We start from the raw sequence: 12758 nt of genomic DNA on the forward strand, positions 1-12758 counted from the left end.
ATGAGCGAACTCCCATTTACAAATGCTACAAATTCCTAGGAATAAAATTCCTAGGAATAAAACTAACAAGGGATGTGAAGAACCTCTTCAAGAAGAACTACAAACCACTGCTCAAGGAAATAAGAGCGGACATAAACAAATTGAAAAACGTTCCATGCTCATGGTCAGGAATAATCAGTATCATGAAAGTGGCCATACTGCCCAAAGTAATTTATAGATTCAATGCTATCCCCATCAAGCTACCAATGACTTTCTTCACAGAATTGGAAAAAAAAAACACCTTAAACTTCATATGGAACCAAAAAAAGAAACCACATTGCCAAGACAATCCTAAGCAAAAACAAAACAAAACAAAACAAAAACAAACAAACAAACAAACAAAAAAACAAAGCTGGAGGCATCATGCTACCTGATTTCAAACTATATTATAAGGTTACTGAAACAAAAACAGCATGGTCCTGGCACCAAAACAGAGATATAGACCAATAGAACAAAACAAATGCCTCAGAAAGAATACCACACAACTGCTACCATTTGATCTTTGACAAACCTGACAAAAACAAGCAATGGGGAAAGTATTCCCTATTTAATAAATGGTGTTGGGAAAACTGGCTAGCCATATGCAAAAAGCTGAAACTAGACCTCTTCTTTATACCTTATACAAAAATTAACTCTAGATGGATAAAGATTTAAACACGAGGCCTAATGTCATAAAAACTCTAGAAGAAAGGTAAGCATTTGAATATAGAAATACAGAAGAAATTTGAGGCTAGTCAAAGAGTGTTGACTCCTGCTATTGTTAGGCTTGTTGTGTTTGTCTTTGTTGTATTTGTAAAGAATAGAAACAGGCAGCTTACTTGACTTAATGCAGAATAGATAAGAGAAAAAGCAACGTAGTGCAGGCAGCTAGTTAAACTACATCATGCTTATTTCTGTGTGAAATGCTAAAGGTAAAAATTAAGGTGTTGGCAGAAGGAAATGTGGCAGAACTGGGCTGTTTCCTGGATATAAATGGCAACATTCATCATGACAAAATTTATAATATGAAACTAGTTAAAATCAAATTATGTTTAGCTGCTTCTTTTGTCAATTATACGTGTCAGAAACTATTTAGAAAGTTCAAATGTGAAATTGTTAACAAAATGTCTTTTATGAATCAACAGAATAAGAATATAGTAGACAAGAAGGGCATTTCTGGAAGAATAATAACTATATCTTCTTATAGTGCCCAATACCTTCTAGGCACTCACTGAACAGTATATGTGTAAGAGTCGAGGTAGAAGGAAACATGGCATATATTATTTATCAATTCTGACATACTAGGCATTTTATGCACATACACACACATAATTTATTATTTACATTAAGTTCTGAGTGATCAATACATATAAACCCATCCAATGTGATTAATTTATCCTACAGAAAGTAGATAACTGAAAATTTAGTGTTTTATGCTTTATTTATTTTTTTTTATTTTTTATTATACTTTAAGTTCTGGGACACATGCATAATGTTCAGGTATATTACATAGGCATAGATGTGCCATGGTGGTTTGTTGCACCCATCAACCTGTCATCTACATTAGGTATTTCTCCTAATACTATCCCTCCCCTAGTCACCATGTCCCTGACAGGCCCTGGTGTGTGATGTTCCCCTCCCTGTGTCCATGTGTTTTCATTGTTCAATTCCCACTTATGAGAGAATATCCAGTGTTTAGTTTTCTGTTCCTGTGTTAGTTTGCGGAGAATGATGATTTCCAGCTTCAACCATGTCCCTTCAAAGGACATGAACTCATCCTTTTTTATCGCTGCCTAGTATTCCATAGTAGATACGTGCTGAATTTTCTTTATCTAGTCTATCATTGATGGGCATTTTGAGTTGGTTCCCAGTCTTTGCTATTATGAATAGAGCTGCAAAAAACATACGTGTGCATGTATCTTTAAATAGAATGAATTACAATCCATTGAGTATATGCCCAGTAATGGGATTCCTGGGTCAAATTGTATTTCTGGTTCTACATCCTTGAGGAATTCCTACACTGTCTTCCACAAAGACTGAACTAATTTATACTCCCACCAACAGTGTGAAAGTGTTCTTATTTCTCCACATCCTGTCCAGGATCTGTTGTTTCTTGAGTTTTTACTAATTGCCATTCTAACTAGTATGAGATGGTATCCCATTGTGGTTTTTATTTACATTTCTCTAATGACCAGTGATGATAAGATATTTTTCATATGTTTGTTGGCCACATAAATGTCTTCTTTAGAAAAGCATCTATTCATATCCTTTGCCCACTTTTGTATAAGGTTTAAGGAAGGAGTCTAGTTCCAGTTTTCTGCATATGGCTAGCCAGTTTTCCCAACTAATTTGTTAAACGAGTCATTTTCTCAATGACGTTTTGTCAAATTTGTCAAAGATCAGATAGTTGTAGATCTGTGGTGCTATTTCTGAAGCCTCTGTTCTGTTTCTTTTATCTATATCTCTATTTTGGTACCAGTATCATGCTGTTTTGGTTACTATAACCTTGTAGTATAGTTTGAAATAGGTAGTGTGATGCCTCCAGCTTGGTTCTTTTGCTTAAATTACCTTGGCTATATGAACTCTTTTTTTGGTTCCATATGAAATCTAAAGTAAATTTTTCTCATTCTGTGAAGAAAGATTGTGGTAAGTTGATGAGGATAGCATGGAATCTATAAATTACTTAGGGCTATATGGCCATTTTCATGATAATGATTCTTCTTACCCATGAATATGGAATGTTTTTCATCTGTTCATATCCTCTCTTACTTTCTTGAGTAGTAGTTTGTAGTCCTCCTTGAAGATACTTGAAGTGTTCCTTCACATCTCTTGTAAGTTGTATGCCTAGTTATTTTATTCTCTTTGTAGCAATTGTGAATGAGAGTTCACTTGTGATTTGGCTCTCTGTTTGCCTATTATTGGTGTATAGGAATACTTTGATGTTTGCACATTGACTTTGTATCCTGAGACTTTGCTGAAGTTGCTTATCACCTTAAGGAGAATGTGGGCTGGGATGATGGGGTTTTCTAAATATACGCTCATGTTATCTGCAAACAGAGAAAATCTGACGTCCTCTCTTCCTATTTGAATACCTTTTATTTCTTTCTCTTGCCTGATTTTCCCGGCCAGAACTTCCAATTCTATATTGAATAGGAGTGGTGAGAGAAGAGATCCTTATCTTGTGCCAGTTTTCAAAGGAAATGCTTCCAGCTTTTGTCCATTCAGTATAATATTGGCTGTGGGTTTGTCATAAACAACTCTCATTATTTTTAGATATGTTCCATCAATACCTAGTTTATTGAGAGTCTTTAGCATGAAGGAGTGTTGACTTTTATGGAAGACCTTTTCTGCATCCCTTGAGATAATCATGTGTTTTTTGTCATTGGTTCTGTTTATGTGATGGATTATGTTTATTGATTTGCATGTGTTGTTGAAACAGCCTTGCATCCCAGGGATGAAGCTGACTTGCTCATGATGGATAAGCTTTTTGATAAGCTGCTGGATTTAGTTTGCCAGTCTTTTACTGAGGATTTTGGCGTCAATGCTCATCAGGGATATTGGCCTGAAATTTCTTTTTTTGTTGTGTCTCTGCCAGGTTTTGGTATCAGGATAATGCTGGCCTCATAAAACGAGTTAGGGAGGATTCCCCATTTTTGTTTTGTCTAGAATAGTTTCAGAAGGAATGGCAACAGCTTCTCTTTGTACCTCTGGTAGAATTCAGCTGTGAATCTGTCTGGCCCTGGGCTTTATTTGTTTGGTAGGCTATTGATTACTGCCTCATTTTCAGAACTTCTTATTGATCTATTCAGGGATTTGATTTCTTCCTGGTTTAGTCTTGGGAGGCTGTATGTGTTCAGGAATTCATCAATTTCTTCTAGATTATTTAGTTTATTTGTGTAGAGGTTTTTAATAGTATTCTCTGATGCTAGTTTGTATTTCTGTGGCATCAGTGGTAATCTGTCCTTTTTCATTTTTTTGTGTCTATTTGATTCTTCTCTCTTTTCTTCTTTATTAGTCTGGCTGGTGTTCTATCTATTTTTTCGATCTTTTCAAAAACCCAGCTTTTGTATTCATTATTTTTTTGAAGGGTTTTCATGTCTCCATCTTCTTCATTTCTACTCTTATCTTAGTTATTTCTTGTCTTCTGCTAGCTTTTGAATTTGTTTGCTCTTGCTTTGGCAGTTCTTTTCATTGTGATGTTAGGATGCCAATTTTAGATCTTTCCTACTTCATCCTGTGGGTATTTAGTGCCATAAATTTTCCTCTAAACACTGCTTTAGCTGTGTCCCAGAGATTCTGGTATGTTGTGCCTTTATTCTCATTGGTTTCAAAGAACTCATTTATTTCTGACTTCATTTCATTATTTACAACAACATTGAGATGCCTAAATTTTACAAGAAAAGCTTCTATATGACTGGATAAATGTTTCTTGCTAGCATATATGATTTTTAAGTCACCATTTTTATGGATGCATTTAACCACAGTTTATGTATTGACCTAATTTGCTCAAAAACCTAAAGCCTCTGAGAACTTGTTCCTTTGAAGAAGTAATTTTATTCAAATTCTGTGGGGAAAAGTTAGCACATTCAAAATGAATATATTTCTTTAAATTTTATATTTTCTTAGCTTTCAGATTCATTGTGTACATCTTTTAAGGTCGTGGACTTTAGAAATCCCTAGACACACATTCAAATAATGTGAAAAATACAATGTATTACATTGTAATTTCTTTGAAGTATAAAGAAATGCCAAGTGTTTGATGAAAATGAATAAAATCCTTGAATGAGTCTGGTACCTATAATCTTTGAGATCCAAAAGAAGCTAGCCAAATCAATTATTATTATGAGGGAGAGAGAAAAAAAAATTGTGCTGTTTAAATTACCTTGTGACTATACAGTCTTCTAAAAGGCTAAAATGTTGATCTGTTTTAAGAAGATTTTATTTTATCTGCATGGTAAATACAGGATTTTTAATAAGAGAATGAGGGAAGAAAATTTACATATATTTAGCACCTACTCTCTTTTAGGCAAGGTGGTAGGCATGATTGACAGGTAGATAAGAGGTAAGATTATATAGGTGCATATGCACACATATACATAAATACATATATGCATACTTTGATGAGGCACATAGCTTTGCTTTAATATTCTCATCTATTAAATCAAGTTAATATCCATCTCACTAGCTTATTGTGAGGATTATATAACACAATTTTTAGAAACATGTAAGTACTTTCCTCCTTCCTCTTTATCAAGTGTTTCATTTTGTGTTCCTTCTTCCATTTGTCCTGTTAAACTATGCCCCAGCTAACACAGAGAATGCATTCCCCATGGCTAACTGAGGTACTAAAATTTAAATCAGAACCAGGAAGCCATAGCTGGATGAGGGCATAAACGTGTGCTCTGTGTTCCTAGAAAGATGTCAAATTATCACAGTACTTCCATTTCTACAATCAAGCCAAACCAGTTATTTGTTGTTAGTGTCAAGATAAACTTCAAATAGATTATTCCTCCCTTCCCAACAACCTATAGTTTGAAAAAAACATCTGACAGAGACTTCCAGTTTTGGACTTAGAAACCAATCAGAAATCACCTGTTCTACTCAATTAGGGCTTAACTGTATGAACCAATCAGGGATGAGCTCTACCCACCAATCAGAAATAAGTGAGCATGAATCCTTTATTTGTAACAAGACCCAACAGATCTGGTTGGGAACCTGGGTGGCAAATTTTCTATAAACTTTGAACTCCCTTTTTGTTCTCTGGAATCTATCTTCGTTTTACACAAAAGCTGTGTCTTCCGAGTTTGCAAACTTTTCAAAGAAATCATGCCTCTTTCCTCAAAATTCCTTTTGAGAGAACATTTATTAACATTTTTTTTTCTTTTTATTTTACTTTAAATATGGGGTACATATGCAGATCTTGCAGGATTGTTACATAAGTATACACATGCCAATGGTGGTTTGCTGCCTCCATTCTGATCACCTAGGAGAACATGTATTAACATTCTAACCAATTATTATTTTCTTTTTTGCACATAGCAGGTTCCAGGTGCTATGTAGGCACTGGGAATTCCTTTTGTAATAAAACACACACAAATTAACTGCCCATGTAGAACTTATATTCAGTGACTCAGCAACATTTTAAAAAATCACTTATTAAACTTTTTATTTCATTGATTTTATACCTGAGTTTCAAAAGCTAATATTTTGAATGCAATGTTCAAATAAATGAATCTTCCTCTTTTATGTCAATAAAATAAGTACTCTACCTTCTGCCTTTCAACATTTTATAGCTACAACCTCACTTTAATATTGAGTAATGCCAAGCATCTAATGGCATTACTATTTTTAAATATATAAAAAAGAAATGTTTCTATATTTGTCCACATTGTCCCCCTCTTATAGCTTAATATAACTAGTTTTCAGTTGATTATTAATGGTATCACAGGGACACAGCCTCTGACTTACTTTTTTTTTTTTTCTTAAATCAAAAAGTCAACATTATGCCTAGGAGTCACACAGCAAAAAACAAGTCATTGTTGTCTTTACAAAAAGAAATCATTCTGAAACACAACAGAAAAACCAATCCATATTTTAAATACAAGATTTTGAAGTTATGATGAACCGAGACCTATAATTCCAGAATAGTAGTCTGAAGCCTGAAGCTAAAATAGGGTTCAATGCCCTGCCCTGTATTTATCATTTCTTTCTCCACTTTAATTCAAATGCCTAGTTTTGTTAACATTGTGAAATAGCTCTATTTCGAATAAAATAATGTTGAATCTATATAAGTATTGTAAAATCAGATAGCATAGAGGATTTATCCAGAGATCTATATCTGATTATGTTTTTCTTTTTCTTACTCATATTAAACATTTTCTAGTAAGTCTCATTCTTAATGCGTTCTGCTAGAGCTATACTTTAAGATTTTTAAATTATTTCTTACACTCTTTCTATCAAAATTATTACAACAGACAATATTCTAAACTCCAATGGTCTTGATAATGTGACTTAGACATTTATTATATTCTGCATTTTTAAAGGTGCCTATTTAGACAAAAATCATTTCATACTTCCTCTCTTGTGATTTTTGTAAGAAGCAGAAAGTAAGCAATACAATTTTCAGATAAGGAAACCAAATTTTATAGAATTAAATTATCAAATAACTGTGGTTGGTTAAAAGAAAATTCCCAATTGTTGAGACCTCAATAGAAGAGTCAGTCAATTAATATAAAGAGTTTATTTTTCTCAAGCAAAATCTCATTTGCTCTGTGTATTTATTGTTCACAAATGAAAAACTAATTATTAATTAACTTTCAGGAGATAAATTAAGTAACTTGGACTCTTGTTAACTCTTTTCCTATCATTCCTTTTTGCCAGTGATTTTTCTTGCTATGAGTTATCTAAATCATCTAATAGGTTTAGACTTTTGTGCTTTTGCTTATGAGGTCTGTTTTTTGTTTTTTGTTTTTTAATTTTACTTTAAGTTCTGGGGTACATGAGCAGATCTTGCAAGTTTGTTACATAGGTATACACATGCCATGGTGGTTTGCTGCATCCATCCCCCGTCACCTAAAGATCTCTTTGTTTAGAGTGCATTCCTGCTGTAGAGTACACAACTTTTCCTCTCTTCCTCTTCAGTTCAAATGTTTTGTGTTTTTGTTTGTTTGTTTTTGGAAATATTGCTAGAACTCCAAAGGTGCTTCCTAAAATCACCCAAAGCACTCCGTGGTGGATTCTAAATTTAAACCTGGTTAAATGTCAATATGCCTGTCTCAATTAGTGTGTTACAACTGACTGAAGGGCAGATTCTGTTTCTCATTCATTGTTAAAAACTTAGCATCAAGTCTAAATGCCTACAAGACACTAAATACGTACTAATGTGGCTTTTTGTTCTAGTAAAGGGACATTCTCTGCCAGCTGTGGATAATACAGACAGTCGCAATGAAAAAGGGTTTCTCCCAGTGCAACACTCCTGCTCTACCAGGAAGCAACCAGATTGCTTCTTTGGGTGGGCCTCTGATCCCATCCTTCTTGATTGGGTGATATCTCCCACTGGAGGTACCCAGCTGTCAACTGCAGGAGACTGCAGTTCGGTGCCCTTCCCAGGATGGAGCTTCTGGAGAGGGGAGCTGACTGTCATTTTTGTTGTTTCACAGCCTACACTGGTGACACCACCGGGTGCCAGAGTGGCTGAAGCAACTAGGGACTGCAGCAGATAACCTGCAAACTATGGCAGCCCTGTAGTAGAGTTGCCTGACTATTAAAAGAAAAACGAAAAAAAAAAAAAAAAAAAAAAAAAAACCAGAAAACAACAAACAACAGTAACAAAAAGACCCCACAAAAATCTCATTCAAAGGTCAAGAAACTCAAAGATCAAAGGTCAATAAGCCCACAAAGATGAAGAAGAATCAATGCAAAAATACTAAAAACTAAAAAGCTAGAATGCCTCTTATCTTGCAAATGACTGCAACACCCATCCAGCAAGAGCAAATAACTGAGCTGAGGCTGAGACGGCTGAACTGACTTAAATTGGTTTCAGAAGGTGAGTAATAATAAACCGAGCTAAGCTAAAAAAGCATATTGTAACCCAATGCAAAGAAGCCAAAAATCATGATAAAACAATACAGGAGCTGATAGGATTGCCAGTTTAGGGAGTAACATAACCAACCAGTGAAACTGAAAAACACAACATGAGAAACCCACAATTCCATCACAAGTATCAATAGCAGAGTAGACCATTGAAAAAAATAATCTCAGAACTGGAAGACTATCTTTCTGAAATAAGACAGGTAGACAATGATAGAAGAAAAAAAATAAATGAACAAAACCTTTGAAAATTATGGGATTATATAGAGACTGAACTTCTGACTGATTAGGGTACCTGAAACAGACAGGGAGAATATAATCAATTTGGAAAATATACTTCAGCATATCATTCAGAAGAACCTCCTCAATCTAGCAAGACACGTGAATGCTCAAATTCAGGAAATGCAGAGAACCCCAGGGACATACTCCATGAGAAGATACTCCAAGACATATAATCATCAGATACTCCAATGTCAAAATGAAAGAAAAAAATGTTAAGAGCAGCCAGAGAGAAAAGCCAAGTCACTTACAAAGGAAAACTCATCAGACAAAGAGCAGACCTCTCAGCAGAAACCCTACAGGCCAGAAGAGATTGAGGGTCAATATTCAACATTCTTTTAAAAAAAAGAATTTTCATCCCATAATTTTATATGAACCCAAACTAAGCTTCATAAATGAAGGATAAAGCAAAAGCCAAGGGAATTCGTTACCACGAGCCCTGACTTGCAAAGGCTCCTAAAAGAAGCACTAAATATGAAGGGGAAAAACTGTTACCAGCTACTACAGAAACACACTAAAATAAACAGACTAGTGACACTGTGAAGCTACCACACAAACAAGTCTACAAAACATACCGTGAGGATTATGATGACATAATTACTACTGACCCCACATAAATACAAACAACAATTAGAGAATACTATAAACAATGCTGCATACAAAAACTAGAATATCAAGAAGAAACTGATAAATTCCCAAACACATACACTCTCCCAAGACTGAATCAGGAGAAATGGAATCTATGAATACACCAATAAAATATTTGGAAATTGGGGCAGTTGTAAATAGCCTACCAACCAAAAAATTGCAGGACCAGATGGATCCACTGAGGAATACAAGCAGAGGTACAAAGAAGATCTGATATCATTTCTACTGAAACTATTCCAAAAAGTTCAATAAAAGGGACTCCTCCCTAATTCATTGTATAAGTCCAGCATCATCCTTATACCAAAACCTGGCAGAGATATAACCAAAAAAAAAAAAAAAGAAAAAGAAAAAAGAAAACTTCAGGCCAATATTTTTGATGAACATCAGTGCAAAAATCCTCAATAAAATACTGGTAAACCAAATCCACCAGAACATCAAAGCTTATTCACCATGATCAAGTTGACTTCAACACATGCAAATCAATAAATGGGATGCAAGATTGGTTCAACATATGCAAATGATGAATGTGATTCATTAAATAAACAGAACCAAAATCAAAATCCACATGATGATTTCAATAGATGCAGAAATGGTCTTTGATAAAATTTAACATCCCTTTATGTTTAAAACTCAATAAACTAGTTATTGAAGGAATACTTCAAAATAATAAGAGCCATATATGACACACTCACAGCCAATATCATACTGAATAGGTAAAATTTGGAAGCATTCCCCATAAAAACTGACACAAGACAAGGATGCCCTCTCTCACCACTCCTATTCAATATCGTATTGGAATTTCTGGCCACGACAATCATGCAAGATGAAGAGACAAAGTATAAAAGGTATTCAAATAGGAAGTGAGGACGTAAAATCTTCTTTGTTTACAGATAAAATTATTCTAAATCTAGAAAACCCCATTGTCTCAGCTCAAAGGCTTTTTAAGCTGATGAGCAACTTTGGCAAAGTCTCATGATATAAAATCAATGTGCAAAAATCACTAGTATTCCCAAACACAGCAACATACCAAATCATGAATGAATTCCCATTCACAATTGCTAAAAAATGAAAAAAAAATACATAGGAATACAGCTAACAAGAGAAGTGAAGGAACTCTTCAAGGAGGACTACACATCAATGCTTGAAGAAATCAGAGAGGATACAAACAAATGGAGAAACATTTGTAGGCACATGGATAGGAAAACTCAATATTGTGAAAATGGCTTTGCTGCCCAAAGTATTTTATAGATTCAATGGAATTCCCATTAAACTATCAGTGACATTCTTAATTGAATTAGAAAAGAAATATTGTTTTTTGTTTTGTTTTGTTTTGTTTTTTGAGACAGAGTCTCACTCTGTCACCCAGCCTGGAGTACAATGGTGTGGTCTCAGCTCACTGCAACCTCCAACTCCCAGGTTCAAGCGATTCTCCTTCCTCAGCTTCCTTAGTAGCTAGGAATACAGGCATGTGCCAACACATCCAACTAATTTTTGTATTTTTAGTAGAGACAGGTTTCACTATGTTGGCCAGGCTGGTCTTGAACTCCTGAGGTCCTAATTCACCCACCTTAGCTTCTCAAAGTGCTGAGATTACAGGTGTGAGAAAAGAAACTATTTTAAAGGGAATATGGAACAAAAAAAGGAGCCCAAATAGTAAAGTCCATTCTAAACAGAAAGAAGAAATTTGGAGGCATCATGCTACCTGCCTTCAAACTATACAACAAGGCTACAGTAAACAAAATAGCATGGTACTGCTACAAGAACAAACAGAGAAGAATGAAACAGAATAGAGAATTCAGAAATGAGACTACACACCTAAAACCATCTGATCTTCAAAAAACCTAATAAAAACAAGCAACAAAGAAATAATTCTTTGTTTAATAACTGGTGTTGGGAGAACTGGCTAGCCATATGCAGAAAAGTGAAACTGACCCCTTTTATACCATATGCAAAAATTAAACCAAGATGAATTAAAAACTACAACCCAAAATACAAACTATAAACACTATAAAAACCCTAGAAGAAAATTGGGCAATACCATTCAAGGCAAAAGCATGGGCCAAAATTTTATGACAAAAACTCCAAAAGCCATTACGACAAAAACAAAAGTTGGCAAATTGGATCTAATTAAACTAAAGAGCTCCTGTACAGCAAAATAAACTATTATCAGAGTAAAAAGACTACCTGCAGCATGGGAGAAAGTTCTTACAATCTATCTATCTGACAAAGATCTAATATCCAGAATCTACAAGGAACTTAAATTTATAATAAAAAATAAACAACCTCATTAAAAAGTGGGAAAAGGACATGAACAGACCGTTCTCAATACAAGGCATACATGTAACCAAGAAACATATGGAAAAATGCTCAATATCATTGATCATTAGAAAAATGCAAATCAAAATCACAATGAGAACCATCTCATCCCAGTTAGAATGGCTATTATTAACAAGCAACAGATGTGGCTGGGTGAGGCTGCCTGTAATCCCAGCACTTTGGGAGGCAGAGTCAGGCAGATTACCTGAAGTCAGGATTTCGAGACCAGGCAGGCCAACATGGTGAAACCCCATCTCTACTAAAAATGCAAGAATTGGTCAGATGTGGAGGTGCGTGCCTGTGCCAGCTACTAGGGATGCTGAGTTATGAGAGTCGCTTGAACCCAGGAGGTAGAGATTGCAGTGAGTCAAGATCATGCCACTGCACTTCAGCCTGGGCAACAGAGCAAAACTCTGTCAAAAAAAGAAAAGAAAAAGAAAAAGATGCTTGTGAGGTTGCAGAGAAAAATAAGTGCTTTTACACTGTTAGTGGGAGTGTAAATTAGTTCAATCATTGTGGAAATCATTGTGGTCATTCCTTAATGACCTAGAGACATAAATACCATTTGACCCAGCAATCCCATCACTGGGTTTATACCCAAAGAAATAGAAATAATTCTGTAATAAAGATACATGCATGTGTATGTTCATTGCAGCACTCTTCACAATAGCAAAGACCTGAAATCAACCCAAATAACAATCAATTATAGACTGGATAAAGAAAATGTGGTTCATATACATATGGAATACTCTGCAGCCGTAAAAAAGAACAAGATCTGTCCTTTTCAGGGACATGGATAGAGCTGAAAGCCATTATCCTCAGCAAGCTAACACAGGAGAAGAAAACCAAGCACTGCATATTCTCACTTATAAGTGGGAGTTGAATGATGAGAACACATGGGCATATGG

The sequence above is a fragment of the Saimiri boliviensis genome, chromosome 3 (assembly GCF_048565385.1).
Source record: "Saimiri boliviensis isolate mSaiBol1 chromosome 3, mSaiBol1.pri, whole genome shotgun sequence".
In the NCBI taxonomy this organism is placed as follows: Eukaryota; Metazoa; Chordata; class Mammalia; order Primates; family Cebidae; genus Saimiri; species Saimiri boliviensis.